The sequence below is a fragment of the Tachypleus tridentatus genome, unplaced genomic scaffold (genome assembly GCF_004210375.1).
Source record: "Tachypleus tridentatus isolate NWPU-2018 unplaced genomic scaffold, ASM421037v1 Hic_cluster_2, whole genome shotgun sequence".
Classification (NCBI taxonomy): domain Eukaryota; kingdom Metazoa; phylum Arthropoda; class Merostomata; order Xiphosura; family Limulidae; genus Tachypleus; species Tachypleus tridentatus.
This window is the reverse complement of record NW_027467782.1, coordinates 53,181,426-53,209,137: the sequence shown is the minus strand read 5'-3', so window position 1 is coordinate 53,209,137 and position 27,712 is coordinate 53,181,426. Positions and strand designations below refer to the sequence as shown.

General features: G+C 31.9%; 1 protein-coding gene across 2 annotated transcripts in view; it reads left to right on the top strand.

Annotated features, from left to right (window-relative positions):
* The window catches only part of LOC143242704 (homeotic protein ultrabithorax-like), a 178,823-nt gene that overhangs the window by 56,173 nt on the left and 94,938 nt on the right, over nucleotides 1-27,712 (top strand). For both annotated transcript variants that reach the window (XR_013023158.1, XM_076486179.1), the window contains exon 3: nucleotides 1,384-1,420. The gene's annotated coding sequence lies outside the window, so the exon portion shown is untranslated. The remainder of the gene's footprint in view (nucleotides 1-1,383; nucleotides 1,421-27,712) is intronic.

Sequence of the window (27,712 nt, the reverse complement as noted above, 5' to 3'; positions counted from 1 at the left end):
TTTACAGCAAAAAATATCACATGTATCATATATACGTGTAAGTCTTTCATGACGTCACAAACACAAAAATTATCTTCAGTTGAGTCAAAACGCATTCGTTCAGATTAGACTTTGTTAGACAACTACAAATAATTAAAATATGTGTTGTGCCCTAAACAGATCGTCAGGAACACTTCATAACCAGGAAAATACATTTAATCTAAGCTACAAAGTTGTTGCTCGCCCTTTCAGCCGTAGGGGTGTTATAATGTTGCGGTCATTCCCACTATTCGTTGGAAAAAGAGTAGCCCAAGAGTTGGTGGTGATGACCACCTGCCTTCCCTCTAGTTTTACACTGCTAAATTAGGGATAGCTAGCGCAGATAGCCCTCGTGCAGTTTTGCGCGAAATTCAAAACAAACAAACCCTCGAGTAGTTTTGTGCGAAATTCAAACCAAACTAAACTATCAAGTTTCTTTAAAAATTGACTAGAACACAAAAAAACTATTAATATTTTAAAGTTTACTAGAATGTAAACTAGTGTGTCAACTTTTTGAAAATTTACTGGAATGTAAGCTAGTGTGTCAACTTTTTAAAACTTTACTGGAATGGAAACTAGTGTGTCAACGTTTGAAAACTTTACTGGAATGTAAATTAATGTGTCAACTTTGTAAAACTTTACTGGAATGTAAAGTAATGTGTCAACTTTGTAAAACTTTACTGGAATGTAATGTGTCAACTTTTTAAAACTTTACTGGGATGGAAACTAGTGTGTCAACTTTTTAAAACTTTACTGGAATAGAAACTAGTGTGTCAACTCTTTAACTCTTGTCTGGACTGGAAACTAGTGTGTCAACGTTTGAAAACTTTACTGGGATGTAAAGTAATGTGTCAACTTTGTAAAACTTTACTGGAATGTAATGTGTCAATTTTTTAACACTTTGCTGGAATAAAAGCAAAATTATGAATTTAAAGTTTACTGGTATTAAGTTGTAAAAAATCTAAAGGTTTGTTTTGTTACCTAACGTACTTAGGTACACATATGTGTTGTATGTTTATAAGTAGGACCTTTGTGTTTGTAGTTGAAGTCCAGTGAAACCAGGTTTTGAACTGTGTCGAAATCAAGCATTGTTGTGACAGAAATAAACTTTTATAAAATTCGACTGAAAAGTCAGTGAGCTTAACTTGAGCGTGGGTAGAGAAGGAGGGGATTGGTCGTTGTATTTGTGGTGCATGCTGGGATATTTCTACGTGAATAATTCTAGAATCTAGTAGATAGTTGAACTAACGTAAGTGAAACGCCCGCTCAAACGTTTCTAACGCAATGTGTACATTTATGCATATAGATAGATAGATACATGACTTTAAGTGTTATTCTAAAGGGTTTCTTATTATCTCTACACAGGTAATGAGAAAGAATGAAACGTGAAACACACCTAGAGGTAAATAGTAGCATTTATTATTATAATTTATTATTGTCATTTATTATTATCATTTGTTATTATTCTTTATTATTATAATTTCTTACATAATTTATTATTATCATTTCTTGCACAATTTATTATTATAATTTCTTACATAATTTATTATTATAATTTCTTACATAATTTATTATTATAATTTCTTACATAATTTATTATTATAATTTCTTACATAATTTCAGTTTCATATTCTTAACTCTGTTTTTAAGCAGTTTTTTCTGTAAAAGTCAGACCACACAGAGTTAGATGTCAAATATAACCTGATAACACTTTGTGTTTAGTGTTGAGTTTTCTGGAGGATACATCATACAAGATTGCCACGTGTTAACTATGTTATGGTATTACACATTATGTACACATTTTCTATGTGTGCATAGTAATATTAATGTGTATTAATGGATTATGTAGGTGAATACGTGATGAATAACATAAGTACATGTGCTTGTAATTAACACAACAGTGTGTATGTATAATGGATTACATCAGTCTATATGTAAACATTGAACAAAACAGTGTATAATGGATTTACACCTGTCTACCGGTGTATAAAGAACATTAAACATGTGTTCATGACAGGTTTCTGCTGGTTTCACAGTCTTTGCATCGCTTTGTTCCGTGGTTTCAAGCTATATTTAATTGTTTCACGCTATGCTTAGTAGTTTCAAGCTATGGTTAGTGGTTTCACATTTGAACAGTTTTTCCCAATTTCTGGTGGAAAACTTTTGGAACAGAAACAATCATATAATTTCTGTAGGTTCTTACTCAGCTGAAGCTCCTCTGAATATCGTGTTTCAGTCTCTGTTACCTGTAAACTCTTTATAAGTATACAGTTCTCATTTCTTTTAATTAGTAAAAGTTATTTTTGAATATAGCATAGATCTTTAACACGTAAGGATGTTTACTGAATGTAGTATAAATCTGTTCATGATTTACTAAAGTCAGGTCTTCAATATCTGAGAATGTTTACTGAATGTAGTATAAATCTGTTTATGACTTACTAAAGTCAGGTCTTCAATATCTGAGGATGTTTACTGAATGTAATATAAATCTGTTTATGACTTGCTTAAGTCAGATCTTCAATATCTGAGAATGTTTACTGAATGTAGTATAAATCTGTTTATGACTTGCTAAAGTCAGGTCTTCAATATCTGAGAATGTTTACTGAATGTAATATAAATCTGTATATGACTTGCTAAAGTCAGGTATTCAATATCTGAGAATGTTTACTGAATGTAATATAACTCTGTATATGACTTGCTAAAGTCATGTATTCAATATCTGAGAATGTTTATTGAATGTAATATAAATCTGTTTATGACTTGCTAAAGTCAGATCTTCAATATCTGAGGATGTTTGTAACGAATATCATCTGAGTAATGTAAGGAAAATAGACTTTTATGTTTTAATACGTAGAAACAGAAACTATAAAAGACGATCCCAAGTAATGTAACGAAACTAGACTTATAGACTTATGTAGGAGACTTCAAATACGTAAATTAGCGATGAGAGACTATTTCGACCAATGTAACGAAAATAGACTTTTTTAGGAGACGTTTTTGTTTAAATACATAGAAACAAACAGAGAAACATTAGCCCAGTGTAAAAAGATAAAACAGATATCTGTTAAATTCACTTTAAAAATATATTATATTATAGACAGCAGTTATGAGTTAATTAAAGCTTCCGGCTTAATCTTCTAATATATCTCCATATAAGTACAAACATAACTGTTTCGAAGCACAAACATAACTGTTTCTAAGTACAAACATAACTGTTTCGAAGCACAAACATAACTGTTTCGAAGCACAAACATAACTGTTTCTAAGTACAAACATAACTGTTTCAAAGTACAAACATAACTGTTTCGATTTCAAAGAATATTTCCATTAAAACATTTTTATATGGATTTGTTCTTTTTAAGATGATAGACACAGACTCTGTTAAGATGATAGACACAAACTCTGTTAAGATGATAGATACAGACTCTGTTAAGATGATAGAGACATACTCTGTTAAGATGATAGATACAGACTTTGTTAAGATGATAGACACAGACTCTGTTAAGATGATAGACACAGACTTTGTTAAGATGATAGACACAGACTTTGTTAAGATGATAGACACAGACTCTGTTAAGATGATAGACACAGACTTTGTTAAGATGATAGATACAGACTCTGTTAAGATGATAGACACAGACTCTGTTAAGATGATAGATACAGACTCTGTTAAGGTGATAGATACAGACTTTGTTAAGATGATACATGACTCTGTTAAGATGATAGACACAGATTCTGTTAAGATGATAGACACAGACTTTGTTAAGATGATAGATACAGATTCTGTTAAGATGATAGACACAGACTCTGTTAAGATGATAGACACATTCTTTGTTAAGATGATAGATACAGACTTTGTTAAGATGATAGATACAGACTCTGTTGAGATGATAGACACAGACTTTGTTAAGATGATAGCTACAGACTCTGTTAAGATGATAGATACAGACTCTGTTAAGATGATAAACACAGACTCTGTTAAGATGATAGATACAGACTTTGTTAAGATGATAGACACAGACTCTGTTAAGATGATAGACACAGACTCTGTTAAGATGATAGATACAGACTTTGTTAAGATGATAGATACAGACTCTGTTAAGGTGATAGATACAGACTTTGTTAAGATGATACATGACTCTGTTAAAATGATAGACACAGACTCTGTTAAGATGATAGACAGAGACTTTGTTAACATGATAGACACAGACTTTGTTAAGATGATAGATACAGACTCTGTTAAGATGATAGACACAGACTTTGTTAAGATGATAGACACAGACTCTGTTAAGATGATAGACACAGACTCTGTTAAGATGATAGATACAGACTCTGTTAAGATGATAGATACAGACTTTGTTAAGATGATAGACACAGACTTTGTTAAGATGATAGACACAGACTCTGTTAAGATGATAGATACAGACTCTGTTAAGATGATAGATACAGACTCTGTTAAGATGATAGACACAGACTTTGTTAAGATGATAGATACAGACTTTGTTAAGATGATAGACACAGACTCTGTTAAGATGATAGATACAGACTCTGTTAAGATGATAGACACAGACTCTGTTAAGATGATAGACACATTCTTTGTTAAGATGATAGATACAGACTTTGTTAAGATGATAGATACAGACTCTGTTGAGATGATAGACACAGACTTTGTTAAGATGATAGCTACAGACTCTGTTAAGATGATAGATACAGACTCTGTTAAGATGATAAACACAGACTCTGTTAAGATGATAGATACAGACTTTGTTAAGATGATAGACACAGACTCTGTTAAGATGATAGACACAGACTCTGTTAAGATGATAGATACAGACTTTGTTAAGATGATAGATACAGACTCTGTTAAGGTGATAGATACAGACTTTGTTAAGATGATACATGACTCTGTTAAAATGATAGATACAGACTCTGTTAAGATGATAGAGACAGACTCTGTTAAGATGATAGACACAGATTCTGTTAAGATGATAGACACAGACTTTGTTAAGATGATAGATACAGACTTTGTTAAGATGATAGATACAGACTCTGTTAAGATGATAGATACAGACTCTGTTAAGATGATAGACACAGACTTTGTTAAGATGATAGATACAGACTTTGTTAAGATGATAGACACAGACTCTGTTAAGATGATAGACACAGACTTTGTTAAGATGATAGATACAGGCTCTGTTAAGATGATAGACACAGACTCTGTTAAGATGATAGACACAGACTCTGTTAAGATGATAGACACAGACTTTGTTAAGATGATAGACACAGTCTCTGTCTCGGCGCGAAAGCCTACTTAGTAAAATTTAAAAGAAAGGCGATGAAAATGAACCGAAACGCCACGAATAACATTTTACTGAGTCCACTGAATTATTTTCGTTGTTGTACGTTCACACTTATCAAAATACATTCAGGACGAAACGTTTACTCTTTTATCCTATTGGAATATTTTAAAGAGGTCAAAGTTAATATCGCCAGTGGATTTACAGAGGAAATCTCTTTTTTATATCAAGCAGTTAAACCTGCGACTTCTCAGCCAATAGAGGCGTGCCATCTTAAATCAACATAAGAACCTCAGATATTAGTTATTTAAAGCCGTTTTTCTATGGTGACGGTCGGTCCACTGCTGTGAACTGGACCTTGTTAAACGAACGATAAGAAAACATATTTTCCAGTTTCAAACTTGTAGTGTAAACCGAGGGAGTTTAAACTTTTTGGCAGCAGCAGTAAAAAAAAAAAAAACTCTTCTAAAATTAATAAAAATAAAGAAACGTTTTATTTCAGCTTATGTTTCATTAGAGCCAGTAGCCTAATAATGTAAGTTTGATTTGTATTATGTAGAAAGTAATGTTTCACTAGAGCCAGTAGCCTAATAATGTAAGTTTGATTTGTATTATGTAGAAAGTAATGTTCACTAGAGCCAGTAGCCTAATAATGTAAGTTTGATTTGTATTATGTAGAAAGTAGTGTTTCACTAGAGCCAGTAGCCTAATAATGTAAGTTTGATTTGTATTATGTAGAAAGTAATGTTCACTAGAGCCAGTAGCCTAATAATGTAAGTTTGATTTGTATTATGTAGAAAGTAATGTTTCACTAGAGCCAGTAGCCTAATAGTGTAAGTTTGATTTGTATTATGTAGAAAGTAATGTTTCACTAGAGCCAGTAGCCTAATAATGTAAGTTTGATTTGTATTATGTAGAAAGTAGTGTTTCACTAGAGCCAGTAGCCTAATAATGTAAGTTTGATTTGTATTATGTAGAAAGTAATGTTCACTAGAGCCAGTAGCCTAATAATGTAAGTTTGATTTGTATTATGTAGAAAGTAATGTTTCACTAGAGCCAGTAGCCTAATAATGTAAGTTTGATTTGTATTATGTAGAAAGTAGTGTTTCACTAGAGCTAGTAGCCTAATAGTGTAAGTTTGATTTGTGTTATGTAGAAAGTAATGTTCACTAGAGTCAGTAGCCTAATAATGTAAGTTTGATTTGTATTATGTAGAAAGTAGTGTTTCACTAGAGCCAGTGGCCTAATAATGTAAGCTTGATTTGTATTAAGTAGAAAGTAATGTTTCACTAGAGCCAGTAGCCTAATAATGTAAGTTTGATTTGTATTAAGTAGAAAGTAATGTTTCACTAGAGCCAGTAGCCTAATAATGTAAGTTTGATTTGTATTATGTAGAAAGTAGTGTTTCACTAGAGCCAGTAGCCTAATAATGTAGGTTTGATTTGTATTATGTAGAAAGTAATGTTCACTAGAGCCAGTAGCCTAATAATGTAAGCTTGATTTGTATTATGTAGAAAGTAATGTTCACTAGAGCTAGTAGCCTAATAGTGTAAGTTTGATTTGTGTTATGTAGAAAGTAATGTTCACTAGAGTCAGTAGCCTAATAATGTAAGTTTGATTTGTATTATGTAGAAAGTAGTGTTTCACTAGAGCCAGTGGCCTAATAATGTAAGCTTGATTTGTATTAAGTAGAAAGTAATGTTCACTAGAGCCAGTAGCCTAATAATGTAAGTTTGATTTGTATTATGTAGAAAGTAATGTTTCACTAGAGCCAGTAGCCTAATAATGTAAGTTTGATTTGTATTATGTAGAAAGTAGTGTTTCACTAGAGCCAGTAGCCTAATAATGTAAGTTTGATTTGTATTATGTAGAAAGTAATGTTTCACTAGAGCCAGTAGCCTAATAATGTAAGTTTGATTTGTATTATGTAGAAAGTAGTGTTTCACTAGAGCCAGTAGCCTAATAATGTAAGTTTGATTTGTATTATGTAGAAAGTAATGTTTCATTAGAGCCAGTAGCCTAATAGTGTAAGTTTGATTTGTATTATGTAAAAAGTAATATTCACTAGAGCCAGTAGCCTAATAATGTAAGTTTGATTTGTATTATGTAGAAAGTAATGTTTCACTAGAGCCAGTAGCCTAATAATGTAAGTTTGATTTGTATTATGTAGAAAGTAATGTTTCACTAGAGCCAGTAGCCTAATAATGTAAGTTTGATTTGTATTATGTAGAAAGTAGTGTTTCACTAGAGCCAGTAGCCTAATAATGTAAGTTTGATTTGTATTATGTAGAAAGTAATGTTCACTAGAGCCAGTAGCCTAATAATGTAAGTTTGATTTGTATTATGTAGAAAGTAATGTTTCACTAGAGCCAGTAGCCTAATAATGTAAGTTTGATTTGTATTATGTAGAAAGTAGTGTTTCACTAGAGCCAGTAGCCTAATAATGTAAGTTTGATTTGTATTATGTAGAAAGTAATGTTTCATTAGAGCCAGTAGCCTAATAGTGTAAGTTTGATTTGTATTATGTAAAAAGTAATATTCACTAGAGCCAGTAGCCTAATAATGTAAGTTTGATTTGTATTATGTGGAAAGTAATGTTCACTAGAGCCAGTAGCCTAATAATGTAAGTTTGATTTGTATTATGTAGAAAGTAATGTTCACTAGAGCTAGTAGCCTAATAGTGTAAGTTTGATTTGTATTATGTAGAAAGTAATGTTCACTAGAGCCAGTAGCCTAATAATGTAAGTTTGATTTGTATTATGTAGAAAGTAGTGTTTCACTAGAGCCAGTAGCCTAATAATGTAAGCTTGATTTGTATTATGTAGAAAGTAATGTTCACTAGAGCTAGTAGCCTAATAGTGTAAGTTTGATTTGTGTTATGTAGAAAGTAATGTTCACTAGAGTCAGTAGCCTAATAATGTAAGTTTGATTTGTATTATGTAGAAAGTAGTGTTTCACTAGAGCCAGTGGCCTAATAATGTAAGCTTGATTTGTATTAAGTAGAAAGTAATGTTTCACTAGAGCCAGTAGCCTAATAATGTAAGTTTGATTTGTATTATGTAGAAAGTAATGTTTCACTAGAGCCAGTAGCCTAATAATGTAAGTTTGATTTGTATTATGTAGAAAGTAGTGTTTCACTAGAGCCAGTAGCCTAATAATGTAGGTTTGATTTGTATTATGTAGAAAGTAATGTTCACTAGAGCCAGTAGCCTAATAATGTAAGTTTGATTTGTATTATGTAGAAAGTAATGTTTCACTAGAGCCAGTAGCCTAATAATGTAAGTTTGATTTGTATTATGTAGAAAGTAATGTTTCACTAGAGCCAGTAGCCTAATAATGTAAGTTTGATTTGTATTATGTAGAAAGTAATGTTTCACTAGAGCCAGTAGCCTAATAATGTAAGTTTGATTTGTATTATGTAGAAAGTAATGTTTCACTAGAGCTAGTAGCCTAATAGTGTAAGTTTGATTTGTATTATGTAGAAAGTAATGTTTCACTAGAGCCAGTAGCCTAATAATGTAAGTTTGATTTGTATTATGTAGAAAGTAATGTTTCACTAGAGCCAGTAGCCTAATAATGTAAGTTTGATTTGTATTATGTAGAAAGTAATGTTTCACTAGAGCCAGTAGCCTAATAATGTAAGTTTGATTTGTATTATGTAGAAAGTAATGTTTCACTAGAGCCAGTAGCCTAATAATGTAAGTTTGATTTGTATTATGTAGAAAGTAATGTTCACTAGAGCCAGTAGCCTAATAATGTAAGTTTGATTTGTATTATGTAGAAAGTAGTGTTTCACTAGAGCCAGTAGCCTAATAATGTAAGTTTGATTTGTATTATGTAGAAAGTAATGTTTCACTAGAGCCAGTAGCCTAATAATGTAAGTTTGATTTGTATTATGTAGAAAGTAATGTTTCACTAGAGCCAGTAGCCTAATAATGTAAGTTTGATTTGTATTATGTAGAAAGTAATGTTCACTAGAGCCAGTAGCCTAATAATGTAAGTTTGATTTGTATTATGTAGAAAGTAATGTTCACTAGAGCCAGTAGCCTAATAATGTAAGTTTGATTTGTATTATGTAGAAAGTAATGTTTCACTAGAGCCAGTAGCCTAATAATGTAAGTTTGATTTGTATTATGTAGATAGAAAGTAATGTTCACTGGAGCCAGTAGCCTAATAATGTAAGTTTGATTTGTATTATGTAGAAAGTAGTGTTTCACTAGAGCCAGTAGCCTAATAATGTAAGTTTGATTTGTATTATGTAGAAAGTAGTGTTTCACTAGAGCCAGTAGCCTAATAATGTAAGTTTGATTTGTATTATGTAGAAAGTAATGTTTCACTAGAGCCAGTAGCCTAATAATGTAAGTTTGATTTGTATTATGTAGAAAGTAATGTTCACCAGAGCCAGTAGCCTAATAATGTAAGTTTGATTTGTATTATGTAGAAAGTAATGTCGCTTTTATTTTTAACCTTATTGTGTAAGTTTCCACGTTAAACTTGCTTATAATGTTACATGAAACTAAATGTCTACTTAAAAACTTTTGTACATTTTCAACCAGAGTTATCAGTTGTTTTTAAAAACTGAACGAGAAATTGAGCATTGTGAACGTTCTAAACATGAAGAAAAGACACCAACTGTCACCATAAAATATCAACAGTGTTTAGTTCGTGTTCACTTCTTTGTTGTTGTTTTGTTTTTTATTGGTCAAAATGGTTTCAAATATGGAGCAAGAAGATTGGTGTTCTAGCTAATGTTTTTATTTATTCGTTGGTTCTCATTGGCTGGTTTAAAGCTCTCTGCGGGTGTTTCGCACAAGTTCTGCAGATGGCTGAATTATAGCCGAGGGTAGCACCGATGGTGGGGCGATTCTTTTGTTCGTGTCCCGCCACCCAAAGTCCTCGAATTTTCAGAATTAAATTAGTCTCAGAGTTATGCAAATATTACTTTTTTCGAGATAAAAATATTTACAACAAAATCTTCAGCTGTTATTTCGTGTCTTAGTAATTAATGTATTGTTACGCTATTTTATAGCGGAATTTTAAATTTATGTAAAATATAATTTCCTAATATTACGTCGAGATGGCGCTTCAATGCACATCCGCCATGTTCCATTGCACACAATTGTTAATATTCGTAAAGAATAATCGATCTATTGTATTTAATTATATTTTTTATAGTTGTACACACCTCAGTGACTGTTTGTGTATTTTATTGTATCTATTGGATAAATTATTTCCTATGAATAGTGTCGTATAATTAGGTTAATATCAGGTTCCTGAATGGAGTACAGTTAGTTCAGTTTTCCTACTCTCTGCTTGTGAATATTAAATATTATTATGGAGAAATATGAGGAATATTTATATCCTCATCTGTTCGAATTTTTATCCAGGATAAATGACGTAATAATTTATAGGATATTATCTTCTCTTAAAGTTTGTGTTCTTGAAACGCAACGTTTATTACAAGATGGCTTCCACTTTATAAATAATGTATACGGTAACTAATGGACATAACTTATTTAGTCGTCCATTTTATGTCTAGTCTCATGACGTTAAAGCAATAGGATGTTTCTAAAGTTGCAGTTAAACTCTAAAACTCAGGGTATGATCCATACAGTGGTCGCATGACAAACATCTTATTGTGCAGCTTCTAGTTAAACAGCAGTAAATATTTAAAGTGAACAGTCTAAGCTCTCTCCCTCTGGTGACGATTTTAACTTTGATCTTTTCACTTACAATTGAATGTTAGAACGTAATTTCATTATTGGATAATGGAGTATTTTACTCGCTATAAACTAAACAGTTTCAACCTTTTCCAAAATTCAGCTTTGTTGTTGCTTGTTTGTAGTTAAACACATCTGTGTTCTATTGTTGTTGTTGTTTTGAATTAAGTACAAAGCTACACAATGGATTATCTCTGCTCTGCCCACCACAGGTATCGAAACCCGGTTTTTAGCGTTCTAAGTCTGCAGACGTTCCCCTGAGCCACTGCGGGGCTCTGTGTTCTGTTCACCACGGATATCGAAACCCGGTTTCTAGCGGTAGAAGTCTACAGACATGCACCTGTGTCATTTTACACTGGTACTGACGACAACTAAACTGACTTATTAGAAATTTGCTTTACTAATTAAGTACAAGTAATATAATTATATTATCAACATAGAAACGTTGTCGTGTATATTCATAATGGTTTAGTTTTGGAAATAAATGTTAAATATGTTCCTACACGTGATATCACTCTTGAGGTAACAGAACTATAAAATATATGATTACAAACAGTTTAGTATAAATCACATTAGACAAGATTACAGATGTTATTTTCGGTATATTTTTCTTCATTACTTCATTAAAAATGTAGACATAATATTATAAATCTATTTTTGTCTGCTTCGCATCATTGTCAAGGAAGCCTTTCGTGTCATACCAAAAACCGTTATCTGAGCTGGATGTGTCACCAATGCAGGGTGACTTTATGGATGTTATTAGGCCTATCTATCTCACTGTCTTGTCACCTTTGTCTTCTGAAAACATGGCAGTCTCGTACAAAGACCATATTATAACCGTAACACACGTTTTAGTGAAACTTAAAGATTAAGATCCTGGTAAAATTAGTGAACACAATCAGTTAATAAAGCCACTGATTTATTCATGATATCAAATAAACAAGAAAGTATATCAAGTGAGTTAAAACAATATTTAGATCTCAACAATCTTTTCCAGCTCTAGAACTCATAACTGTGGGAAATACGTTAATTTAGAATTTCATCTTTGAAATCCGTGTAGTTTTTTAAGAAGGGGGCGCAGGTGGCGTAATTACTTTCATAACAAAACGAGAAACAAAAACAATATCTCTATTATATAGACTTTCAACTGCTTCTTTAGTAAGAAGGCAGCCAACAATATCTCTGTTATATAGACTTTCAACTGCTTCTTTAGTAAGAAGGCAGCCAACAATATCTCTGTTATATAGACTTTCAACTGCTTCTTTAGTAAGAAGGCAGCCAACAATATCTCTGTTATACAGACGTTCAACTGTTTATTTAGTAAGAAGGCAGCCAACAATATCTCTGTTATATAGACGTTCAACTATTTCTTCAGTAAGAAGGCAGCCAACAATATCTTTTTCGTATGAAGGAGTTGATTAGTTGTACAGTTTGTAACTGATAACAGTGTATTTGGTATGATAGATATGATTAGTTGTACAGTTTGTAACTGATAACAGTGTATTTGGTAAGATGGATATGATTAGTTGTACAGTTTGTAACTGATAACAGTGTATTTGGTATGATAGATATGATTAGTTGTACAGTTTGTAACTGATAACAGTGTATTTGGTATGATGGATATGATTAGTTGCACAGTTTGTAACTGATAACAGTGTATTTGGTATGATAGATATGATTGGTTGTACAGTTTGTAACTGATAACAGTGTATTTGGTATGATGGATATGATTAGTTGTACAGTTTGTAACTGATAACAGTGTATTTGGTATGATGGATATGATTAGTTGTACAGTTTGTAACTGATAACAGTGTATTTGGTATGATGGATATGATTAGTTGTACAGTTTGTAACTGATAACAGTGTATTTGGTATGATAGATATGATTAGTTGTACAGTTTGTAACTGATAACAGTGTATTTGGTATGATGGATATGATTAGTTGTACAGTTTGTAACTGATAACAGTGTATTTGGTATGATGGATATGATTAGTTGTACAGTTTGTAACTGATAATAGTGTATTTGGTATGATGGATATGATTAGTTGTACAGTTTGTAACTGATAACAGTGTATTTGGTATGATAGATATGATTAGTTGTACAGTTTGTAACTGATAACAGTGTATTTGGTATGATAGATATGATTAGTTGTACAGTTTGTAACTGATAACAGTGTATTTGGTATGATGGATATGATTAGTTGTACAGTTTGTAACTGATAACAGTGTATTTGGTATGATAGATATGATTAGTTGTACAGTTTGTAACTGATAACAGTGTATTTGGTATGATAGATATGATTAGTTGTACAGTTTGTAACTGATAACAGTGTATTTGGTATGATAGATATGATTAGTTGTACAGTTTGTAACTGATAACAGTGTATTTGGTATGAATGAGATATTTTCATAATAAATTTTTAATTTGATACAGAAATAAGTAAAATAAACATGACCTCTGTAGGATGTCACGAAATGAAAGAAAAATAAGACAGAGTAACATGTCAACATAATGTGTAGTAACATATCAACATAATGTGTAGTAACATGTCAACATAATGTGTAGTAACATATCAACATAATGTGTAATAACATATCAACATAATGTGTAGTAACATATCAACATAATGTGTAGTAACATGTCAACATAATGTGTAGTAACATGTCAACATAATGTGTAGTAACATATCAACATAATGTGTAGTAACATATCAACATAATGTGTAGTAACATACCAACATAATGTGTAGTAACATGTCAACATAATGTGTAGTAACATATCAACATAATGTGTAGTAACATATCAACATAATGTGTAGTAACATGTCAACATAATGTGTAGTAACATATCAACATAATGTGTAGTAACATGTCAACATAATGTGTAGTAACATATCAACATAATGTGTAGTAACATACCAACATAATGTGTAGTAACATATCAACATAATGTGTAGTAACATATCAACATAATGTGTAGTAACATGTCAACATAATGTGTAATAACATGTCAACATAATGTGTAGTAACATATCAACATAATGTGTAGTAACATATCAACATAATGTGTAGTAACATATCAACATAATGTGTAGTAACATGTCAACATAATGTGTAGTAACATATCAACATAATGTGTAGTAACATATCAACATAATGTGTAGTAACATATCAACATAATGTGTAGTAACATGTCAACATAATGTGTAGTAACATATCAACATAATGTGTAGTAACATATCAACAGAATGTGTAGTAACATGTCAACATAATGTGTAGTAACATATCAACATAATGTGTAGTAACATATCAACATAATGTGTAGTAACATGTCAACATAATGTGTAGTAACATGTCAACATAATGTGTAGTAACATATCAACATAATGTGTAGTAACATATCAACATAATGTGTAGTAACATGTCAACATAATGTGTAGCAACATATCAACATAATGTGTAGTAACATATCAACATAATGTGTAGTAACATGTCAACATAATGTGTAGTAACATATCAACATAATGTGTAGTAACATATCAACAGAATGTGTAGTAACATGTCAACATAATGTGTAGTAACATATCAACATAATGTGTAGTAACATGTCAACATAATGTGTAGTAACATGTCAACATAATGTGTAGTAACATATCAACATAATGTGTAGTAACATGTCAACATAATGTGTAGTAACATGTCAACATAATGTGTAGTAACATATCAACATAATGTGTAGTAGCATATCAACATAATGTGTAGTAACATGTCAGCGTAATGTGTAGTAACATATCAACATAATGTGTAGTAACATATCAACAGAATGTGTAGTAACATGTCAACATAATGTGTAGTAACATGTCAACATAATGTGTAGTCACATGTCAACATAATGTGTAGTAACATATCAACATAATGTGTAGTAACATATCACATAATGTGTAGTAACATATCAACGTAATGTGTAGTAACATGTCAACATAATGTGTAGTAACATATCAACATAATGTGTAGTAACATATCAACATAATGTGTAGTAACATATCAACATAATGTGTAGTAACATGTCAACATAATGTGTAGCAACATGTCAACATAATGTGTAGTAACATGTCAACATAATGTGTAGTAACATATCAACATAATGTGTAGTAACATGTCAACATAATGTGTAGTAACATATCAACATAATGTGTAGTAACATATCAACATAATGTGTAGTAACATATCAACATAATGTGTAGTAACATGTCAACATAATCAACATCTATAATCGAAGAGATTTCTTTACCAAAATGGCCGACACGTTCTGTCCTTCATACTTACTACCGTGATTGGTCCATTCATTCAAAAGCGCCCTCTAGTGTCTGATATGTGTAGTAACATATCAGCATAATGTGTAGTAACATATCAACAGAATGTGTAATAACATGTCAACATAATGTGTAGTAACATGTCAACATAATGTGTAGTAACATATCAACATAATGTGTAGTAACATGTCAACATAATGTGTAGGAACATTAACAGAATGTGTAGTAACATTAACAGAATGTGTAGTAACATATCAACATAATGTGTAGTAACATTAACAGAATGTATCGTAACATATCAACAGAATGTGTAGTAACATATCAACATAATGTGTAGTAACATCTCAACAGAATATGTAGTAACATGTTAGCAGAATGTCTAGTAACATATCAACATAATGTGTAGTAACATATCAACATAATGTGTAGTAACATTTCAACAGAATGTGTAGTAACATATTAACGTAATGTGTAGTAATAAATATTTACAGAAACTTGACTTTATTTTTACTTGGCTCGTAAGACAGAACCATTTTTTCGTTTGGTTAATCCAGCGGCTGGTAACAGGTGCGTAACAGTAGTCGGTAATATATAAATGTAACTCACAATTTGGTTGGAGGAACATAGCATTGATGCCCCAATCAGCTGAGAAGAAACATTTTTTCTGGGGGCGTGTTAAATGAAAACATAGTCAGACACTAGAGGGCGCTTTTGAATGAATGGACCAATCACGGTAGTAAGTATGAAGGACAGAACGTGTCGGCCATTTTGGTAAAGAAATCTCTTCGATTATAGATTCTACTACTGTGTAAGTTGGAGTATCTATCATCTGTGTTAAAGTTTCACACTGTGTGATATTGTCAAATAAAGTTTCACACTGTGTGATATTGTTAAGATGATATAATATTTTAAGACCGAACTTACTGCTTTCGTCCCAAGATATTTCTGTTTTATTGTTGCTCTTGGTAACAGGAAACACAAGTGAGATGACTTAATATTTACGAAACTGTGAGATAAAAAAAATTGCTTTGGACACACACTTTGAGTCGAGACAAATCCTTCTTTGGTTTAGGAATGTGGTTCAAACACAAGAAAATGAACTTCGGAAGTTTCGCTTTAACTACAAGCTAACTTTTTAACAATAATCTAGAACAATATACATAACCATAGTGGACTTACTTTACTGTTTTATTATATTCAAAATGGGTATTACAGCCTGTATTGTTCTAACGTACTAAATACTGGATACACTGAATCTATTATTTGTTCAGCAACTGGTGTTTTTGTACTCTGATATATTGGAACATTGGGTATATAGAAGTTAATATAATGGACTTTTTAAGTTTTTCCAAACTTGTATAGTTATAACAATCAAATTTAATTGGCTATTTAAGTTTTCTCTAAACTTGTATAGTTATAACGGTCAAATTTAATTGGCTATTTAAGTTTTTACCTAACTTGTATAGTTATAACAATCAAATTTAATTGGCTATTTAAGCCTTTATTAAACGTGTATAAAGAAGTAACTAGTTTTACGAGGTCGTTAAAACCACCTTAAAACGCACATATTTCATGAGCTTAATGTTTGAAGGAAGAAAATCAAGTAACTTGTTAAAACAGTTTTTAACTAAAAATGAACAAAACAAAACACAATGACAGAGGGGAACTAGTGCACACATGTCGTTTTAACAATGAACATCCGGTATGGAAATTAAAACTGGTTTTAGAAAATCCCCGAGTCGAATGTAAAGTCATGACGAACTAGTTTGTTGAAAAACTAGTCTGAATATCTAGTGTTCCAGTCACGTGCTAGACACGTGAGCTTCCCATAACCTCACGTGTTTATTTTCAATAATTTTATTGTAGTTTCTGTCTTAGAGCCGTTTTACGTAAAACTTAATATTCGTACATTTTTTCTACACTTCCACATTTACTTAAGAGAAAAGATGGAAACATCATAGTGTGAATACAAATCATGTTTTAGTATTTGTATTTGTGTATTTTATATGTATTGTATCTATGTAATATTGGAGCTACTTTTAAATTGGCCCTAAAGTAATGCGTAATATGGAAGTTATGTTAAAATTCGCCCTATATTAATACGTTATATGTAAGTTGTGTTAAAGTGAGCCTTATATTAATAAATTATATGTAAGTCTGATAAAATTAATTCTATGTTAATACGTGATATGATAGTTGTTTCATAATTGGCCCTATAATAGAAAAAACAACAACATGTGATATCCATTAAAACTGAGGCGTAATTATATTTACTATTTTTTTTAAAAGTATTCCTCCGCTAAGAATGTCTGTCTGGGTACTAGCGCCACCTGGGATCTTTTCCGCTCCCTCTAAAGCCGCGAGCTATTGCTCAGTGGAGAAAAGATCAGTGTGAGGATTAGCCATTTGTTTATTATTATAAGTAGACTAGCTGGTATCATAGTAACGATATATTACATGAACTGTTATCTTAGTAACGATACATTACATGAACTGTTATCTTAGTAACGATACGTTACAGGAACTGTTATCTTAGTAACGATACATTACACGAACTGTTATCTTAGTAACGATACATTACACGAACTGTTATCTTAGTAACGATACATTACATGAACTGTTATCTTAGTAACGATACATTACATGAACTGGTATCTTAGTAACGATACATTACATGAACTGTTATCTTAGTAACGATACGTTACATGAACTGTTATCTTAGTAACGATACATTACATGAACTGTTATCTTAGTAACGATACGTTACATGAACTGTTATCTTAGTAACGATACATTACACGAACTGGTATCTCAGTAACGATACGTTACATGAGCTGGTATCTTAGTAACGATACATTACATGAACTGGTATCATAGTAACGATACATTACACGAACTGTTATCTTAGTAACGATACATTACATGAACTGTTATCTTAGTAACGATACATTACATGAACTGTTATCTTAGTAACGATACATTACATGAATTGGTATCTTAGTAACGATACATTACATGAACTGTTATCTTAGTAACGATACGTTACATGAACTGTTATCTTAGTAACGATACATTACATGAACTGTTATCTTAGTAACGATACGTTACATGAACTGTTATCTTAGTAACGATACATTACACGAACTGGTATCTCAGTAACGATACGTTACATGAGCTGGTATCTTAGTAACGATACATTACACGAACTGGTATCTTAGTAACGATACATTACACGAACTGTTATCTCAGTAACGATACATTACACGAACTGGTATCTCAGTAACGATACATTACACGAACTGGTATCTTAGTAACGATACATTACATGAGCTGGTATCTTAGTAACGATACATTACACGAACTGTTATCTTAGTAACGATACATTACATGAACTGGTGTCTCAGTATCGATACTTTACATGAACTGGTAGCTTTATTATTATACATTATAAGAAATTGTATCTTAGTAACGATACATTACATGAACTGGTATCTTAGTAACGATACATTACATGAACTGTTATCTTAGTAACGATACATTACATGAACTGGTATCTTAGTAACGATACATTACACGAACTGGTATCTTAGTAACGATACATTACATGAGCTGGTATCTTAGTAACGATACATTACACGAACTGTTATCTTAGTAACGATACATTACATGAACTGGTGTCTCAGTATCGATACTTTACATGAATTGGTAGCTTTATTATTATACATTATAAGAAATTGTATCTTAGTAACGATACATTACATGAACTGGTATCTTAGTAACGATACATTACATGAACTGTTATCTTAGTAACGATACATTACATGAACTGGTATCTTAGTAACGATACATTACACGAACTGGTATCTTAGTAACGATACATTACACGAACTGGTATCTCAGTAACGATACATTACACGAACTGGTATCTTAGTAACGATACATTACACGAACTGGTATCTTAGTAACGATACATTACACGAACTGTTATCTTAGTAACGATACATTACATGAACTGGTGTCTCAGTATCGATACTTTACATGAACTGGTAGCTTTATTATTATACATTATAAGAAATTTTATCTTAGTAACGATACATTACATGAACTGGTATCTTAGTAACGATACATTACACGAACTGTTATCTTAGTAACGATACGTTACATGAACTGTTATCTTAGTAACGATACATTACACGAACTGTTATCTTAGTAACGATACGTTACATGAACTGTTATCTTAGTAACGATACATTACATGTACTGTTATCTCAGTAACGATACATTACACGAACTGGTATCTCAGTAACGATACATTACACGAACTGGTATCTTAGTAACGACACATTACACGAACTGGTATCTTAGTAACGATACATTACACGAACTGTTATCTTAGTAACGATACATTACATGAACTGGTGTCTCAGTATCGATACTTTACATGAACTGGTAGCTTTATTATTATACATTATAAGAAATTGTATCTTAGTAACGATACATTACATGAACTGGTATCTTAGTAACGATACATTACACGAATTGTTATCTTAGTAACGATACGTTACATGAACTGTTATCTTAGTAACGATACATTACACGAACTGTTATCTTAGTAACGATACGTTACATGAACTGTTATCTTAGTAACGATACGTTACAGGAACTGTTATCTTAGTAACGATACGTTACATGAACTGGTATCTTAGTAACGATACGTTACATGAACTGGTGTCTCAGTAACGATACGTTACATGAACTGTTATCTTAGTAACGATACATTACATGAACTGTTATCTTAGTAACGATACGTTACATGAACTGGTGTCTCAGTAACGATACATTACATGAACTGGTATCTTAGTAACGATACATTACACGAACTGTTATCTTAGTAACGATACGTTACATGAACTGTTATCTTAGTAACGATACATTACATGAACTGGTGTCTTAGTAACGATACATTACATGAACTTGTGTCGTAGTAACGATACATTACATGAACTGGTGTCTTAGTAACGATACAGTACACGAACTGTTATCTTAGTAACGATACATTACATGAACTGTTATCTTAGTAACGATACATTACATGTACTGTTATCTTAGTAACGATACATTACATGAACTGGTGTCTTAGTAACGATACATTACATGAACTTGTGTCGTAGTAACGATACATTACACGAACTGGTATCTTAGTAACGATACGTTACATGAACTGTTATCTTAGTAACGATACATTAGATGAACTGGTGTCTCAGTAACGATACTTTACATGAACTGGTATCTTAGTAACGATACATTACACGAACTGTTATCTTAGTAACGATTCATTACATGTACTGTTATCTTAGTAACGATACATTACACGAACTGGTATCTTAGTAACGATACATTACATGAACTGTTATCTTAGTAACGATACATTACATGAATTGGTGTCTTAGTAACGATACGTTACATGAACTGTTATTTTAGTAACGATACGTTACATGAACTGTTATCTTAGTAACGATACATTACACGAACTGGTATCTTTAACAATATTAACGAGTCTGTCTAAAACGAAGGAACAATGATGAATGTTATTGATTTGATTACAATATTTTTTTCCAAGAATAATTATATAAAACCAATTAAAACACAAACAATACTGGTTTATCTTACTTTAGTAGACAGGTGATTATTTGAACTAAACTGGAATATCTATTGATATCTCTCCAATGTTCTTTGATTGGTTAAAGATACCAGTTCGTGTAATATATCAAATGTTCCAAGGTTCGAGTCGCAATATGTCACGGAAGACACTCCATTATTCCGCCTGTACGGGATGACAATCCCTGGTTAACAGCAACACTATAGGCTTCTTACTTTGCTGTTCATCCAATTTGTCTTTCATGTTGAAAATTCCAAACACACAGAACATTTTCCTTATCAAAGCTCGGCCCAGCATGGCCAAGCGGTTAAGGCACTCGTCTCGTAATCGGCGGGTCGCAGCTTCGAAACCTCGTCGCATGCTCGCTCTTTCAGCCGGGGGGACGCTGTAACGTGACGGTCAATCCTACTATTCGTTAGTAAAAGAGTAACCCAAGAGTTGGTGGTGGGTGGTTAGGACTAGCTTCCTTCCCTCTAATCTCACACTGCTCAGTTAGGGACGGCTAGCGCAGATAGCCCTCGAGTAGCTTTGCGCGAAATTCAAAGTAAACACACAATAAAGAGAGCTTTATTTGCTTTACGTTTGATCTCAACTGTTTGTGAGCTTCAAGCTTGAAATAATAAATTAATATTTCCTAAGAGAATATTCGTATTTGAAAAGTATATTAATTACAGATAAACAGGTCGGAATGTTCAAAATAATAAAACAACGCAATATTTAAATTCATAATTTTAAAATTTCTTCCAATAGATTCCTCTTCCCGAGGTTAGGGACAAAAAATCCTAATTAAATCTTACTTGATCTACCTTTTAAAAATATATTAATTCTAGTTAGTAAGATCTACCTTTTAAAAATATATTAATTCTAGTAAGTAAGATCTACCTTTTAAAAATATATTAATTTTAGTAAGTAAGATCTACCTTTTAAAAATATATTAATTCTAGTAAGTAAGATCTATCTTTTAAAAATATATTAATTCTAGAAAGTAAGATCTACCTTTTAAAAATATATTAATTCTAGTAAGTAAGATCTACCTTTTAAAAATATATTAATTCTAGTGAGTAAGATCTATCTTTTAAAAATATATTACGTTCCAGCAATTTTATTAATTTAAAAATGATATTCAGTAGCTCAAAGAATACGTGTAGAAATTTCCACTAGTTCTAGAAAGTAACACCGGGTGGAAGAAAATTAGTTGATGTAACTTTAATTGAAACTTTTATGACTTAGGTTTATTACTTCTCCTGTCTGTTCTGAAAATAAATTCTTGTTAATTGAGTAGTAGTATCGGGATGTCAGTGGAGGTTTTAAACTGAGTCATTCTACTTGTAAAATTATTTATGTTGTTACGATTCTGAACAATTGAAAACAATAATTTTTATAAGCAATTGTCTTTCTAATTAAATGATATAAAATAAGCCGAGTATCATGGCAAGGATTCCATCTTGTAAAATAAAACTGACTGTTTATCGGGCGCCCTTTGACTCACACTCTAATAATAAAACAGATTGTGGTAAGAATATCCAATTAAAAATAACGACCCATTATAAAGGGATATACTACTGTCTTTATAATATAGCTCAGAACGTTGTGTATTTTACGACGGATGTTAACCTGGAGAAACGTTGTGTATTTTACGACGGATGTTAACTCAGGAGAAACGTTGTGTATTTTACACGACGGATGTTAACCTGGAGAAACGTTGTGTATTTTACGACGGATGTTAACCTGGAGAAACGTTGTGTATTTTACGACGGATGTTAACTCTGGAGAAACGTTGTGTATTTTACGACGGATGTTAACTCAGGAGAAACGTTGTGTATTTTACGACGGATGTTAACCTGGAGAAACATTGTGTATTTTACACAACGGATGTTAACCTGCAGACACGTTGTGTATTTTACGACGGATGTTAACCTGGAGAAACGTTGTGTATTTTACGACGGATGTTAACTGCAGAAACGTTGTGTATTTTACGACGGATGTTAACCTGGAGAAACGTTGTGTATTTTACACGACGGATGTTAACCTGGAGAAACGTTGTGTATTTTACACGACGGATGTTAACCTGGAGAAACGTTGTGTATTTTACACGACGGATGTTAACCTGGAGAAACGTTGTGTATTTTACGACGGATGTTAACTCAGGAGAAACGTTGTGTATTTTACGACGGATGTTAACCTGGAGAAACGTTGTGTATTTTACGACGGATGTTAACTCAGGAGAAACGTTGTGTATTTTACGACGGATGTTAACCTGGAGAAACGTTGTGTATTTTACACGACGGATGTTAACCTGGAGAAACGTTGTGTATTTTACGACGGATGTTAACCTGGAGAAACGTTGTGTATTTTACGACGGATGTTAACCAGGAGAAACGTTGTGTATTTTACACGACGGATGTTAACCTGGAGAAACATTGTGTATTTTACACAACGGATGTTAACCTGCAGACACGTTGTGTATTTTACACGACGGATGTTAACCTGGAGAAACGTTGTGTATTTTACGACGGATGTTAACCTGCAGAAACGTTGTGTATTTTACGACGGATGTTAACCTGGAGAAACGTTGTGTATTTTACGACGGATGTTAACCTGGAGAAACGTTGTGTATTTTACGACGGATGTTAACCTGGAGAAACGTTGTGTATTTTACACGACGGATGTTAACCTGGAGAAACGTTGTGTATTTTACACGACGGATGTTAACCTGGAGAAACGTTGTGTATTTTACACGACGGATGGTAACCTGTAGAAACGTTGTGTATTTTACACGACGGATGTTAACCTGGAGAAACGCTGTGTATTTTACACGACGGATGTTAACCTGAAGAAACGTTGTGTATTTTACACGACGGATGGTAACCTGTAGAAACGTTGTGTATTTTACACGACGGATGTTAACCTGTAGATACGTTGTGTTTTAAATACTTGTCACTCTCAGCAAACGAAAACTTAATGACTTCTAAGTTGTCAATTCGTATTTTCTCGAGTTATCAAATCATATCTATACATAGTTGTATTCGAATCTCAAGATATGTGGTTCGATTACCCGTGGCAGAAGGTGTTTTGTGTTGAAAGTAAAAAGAAGGTAAATCCATGTATGAAAAAATAACATAAAATAGTTTCATCTCTGTTATAAGAGTTCATGAACACGATTGTTTCACAAGAATGCCTCTTTCAAAATGCGTGAATTTGTAGCTAGACTTTCTTTCATGAACTACAGAACTATTTTATATTTCATTATCCCATTGTGGGCTGGTGTATCATCCCATTGTGGTCTGGTGTATCATCCCATTGTGGGCTGGTGTATCATCCCATTGTGGGCTGGTATATCATCCCATTGTGGTCTGGTGTATCATCCCATTGTGGGCTGGTGTATCATCCCATTGTGGGCTGGTGTATCATCCCATTGTGGTCTGGTGTATCATCCCATTGTGGGCTGGTGTATCATCCCATTGTGGTCTGGTGTATCATCCCATTGTGGGCTGGTGTATCATCCCATTGTGGGCTGGTATATCATCCCATTGTGGTCTGGTGTATCATCCCATTGTGGGCTGGTGTATCATCCCATTGTGGGCTGGTGTATCATCTCATTGTGGGCTGATGTATCATCCCATTGTGGGGTGGTGTATCATCCCATTGTGGGGTGGTATATCATCTCATTGTGGGCTGGTGTATCATCCCATTGTGGGCTGGTGTATCATCCCATTGTGGGCTGGTATATTATCCCATTGTGGGGTGGTATATTTGATGAAAAACAATAATTCCCTTTTTTTATGGGTTTAACTCTTGCATCAATGTTAATCGTGTTTCGTCGATTGTCTTGTGTTTTTTAAAGAGTGATTTGTTTAGGCCAATACATTTTGGGATCAAAATGTTTATTAGTGTTGGTTATATCTTCTGTCTTAGCAAATTAACTTTCACCTTACGCCATCTTACATATGTAAAACTATATTTTTTACACCTAGAACTTTCACGTGCTTCTAAAGAGTGCAGTTATCTACCGTAATGTGATTAATTATGTATTTTACATTTGTGTTAAACTGCAATAAAGTTTCTTCATGAAACAAAAGTATGTCGTATGTGATGTCGCCACATGTCCTCATAAGGTTTCAGATATGTAAGTTTAATATTCATTACATCACTTTTACGACACATAAAATCCGTCATTCACAGACGTTATCACTGTATTTACTGTGTAACAACAACCACTGAGTAATTCAGTGCACCAAGTGGTGTTAAACTAGATAGTTCTGTGGATTTTATCAAGTTAATTTACGATTTATACAACAGAATTTCTATTTCCAGACGTTACATCAGATAATTAACCTTTTAGATGTTACGCCATTACTTAATTGTTTAAATGTTATAATTATTGTTACCAGACTTTCACACTCTTCAAACATTGCTTTATTGTTTAAATGTTATAGTTATTGTTACCAGTTTTACACACTCTTCAAACATTACTTTATTGTTTAAATGTTATAATTATTGTTACCAGACTTTGACACTCTTCAAACATTACTTTATTGTTTAAATGTTATAATTATTGTTACCAGACTTTCATACTCTTCAAACAGTACTTTATTGTTTAAATGTTATAATTATTGTTACCAGACTTTCACACTCTTCAAACATTACTTTATTGTTTAAATGTTATAATTATTGTTACCAGACTTTCACACTCTTCAAACAATACTTTATTGTTTAAATGTTATAATTATTGTTACCAGACTTTCACACTCTTCAATCATTACTTTATTGTTTAAATGTTATAATTATTGTTACCAGACTTTCACACTATTCAAACTTTACTTTATTGTTTAAATGTTACAATTATTGTTACCAGACTTTCACACTCTTCAAACAGTACTTTATTGTTTAAATGTTATAATTATTGTTACCAGACTTTCACACTCTTCAAACAGTACTTTATTGTTTAAATGTTATAATTATTGTTACCAGACTTTCATACTCTTCAAACAGTACTTTATTGTTTAAATGTTATAATTATTGTTACCAGACTTTGACACTCTTCAAACATTACTTTATTGTTTAAATGTTATAATTATTGTTACCAGACTTTCATACTCTTCAAACAGTACTTTATTGTTTAAATGTTATAATTATTGTTACCAGACTTTCACACTCTTCAAATATTACTTTATTGTTTAAATGTTATAATTATTGTTACCAGACTTTCACACTCTTCAATCATTACTTTATTGTTTAAATGTTATAATTATTGTTACCAGACTTTCACACTATTCAAACTTTACTTTATTGTTTAAATGTTACAATTATTGTTACCAGACTTTCACACTCTTCAAACATTACTTTATTGTTTAAATGTTATAATTATTGTTACCAGACTTTCACACTATTCAAACATTACTTTATTGTTTAAATGTTATAATTATTGTTACCAGACTTTCACACTCTTCAAACATTACTTTATTGTTTAAATGTTATAATTATTGTTACCAGACTTTCACACTCTTCAAACATTACTTTATTGTTTAAATGTTATAATTATTGTTACCAGACTTTCACACTCTTCAAACATTACTTTATTGTTTAAATGTTATAATTATTGTTACCAGTCTTTCACACTCTTCAAACATTACTTTATTGTTTAAATGTTATAATTATTGTTACCAGACTTTCACACTCTTCAAACATTACTTTATTGTTTAAATGTTATAATTATTGTTACCAGACTTTCACACTCTTCAAACATTACTTTATTGTTTAAATGTTACAATTATTGTTACCAGACTTTCACACTCTTCAAACATTACTTTATTGTTTAAATGTTACAATTATTGTTACCAGACTTTCACACTATTCAAACATTACTTTATTGTTTAAATGTTATAATTATTGTTACCAGACTTTCACACTCTTCAAACATTACTTTATTGTTTAAATGTTACAATTATTGTTACCAGACTTTCACACTCTTCAAACATTACTTTATTGCTACGATAAGCGATCGTTCAAATATAACACTTTGAAAAGTTATTGTTATAACGTTTAATATAATATACTGTTGTTAAGATCATTCACACATTTTGTTATTGTTAGAAATGTTTGATTATCAGCCATCATATTACTCTTAAGTTGTTTGATCTTTCACACGTTACATTATTGCTAAGGTGTTTTACTGTTAACACGTTACATTGTTGTTAAGGTGTTTGACTGTTAACACGTTACATTGTTATTGAGGTGTTTGACTGTTAACACGTTACATTATTGTTAAGGTGTTTGACTGTTAACACGTTACATTGTTGTTAAGGTGTTTGACTGTTAACACGTTACATTGTTATTAAGGTGTTTGACTGTTAACACGTTACATTGTTATTAAGGTGTTTGACTGTTAACACGTTACATTGTTGTTAAGGTGTTTGACTGTTAACACGTTACATTGTTGTTAAGGTGTTTGACTGTTAACACGTAACATTGTTGTTAAGGTGTTTGACTGTTAACACGTAACATTGTTGTTATGGTGTTTTACTGTTAACACGTTACATTATTGTTAAGGTGTTTTACTGTTAACACGTTACATTGTTGTTAAGGTGTTTAACTGTTAACACGTTACATTATTGTTAAAGTGTTTTACTGTTAGCACGTTATATTATTTTTAAGGTGTTTTACTGTTAACACGTTACATTGTTGTTACGGTGTTTGACTGTTAA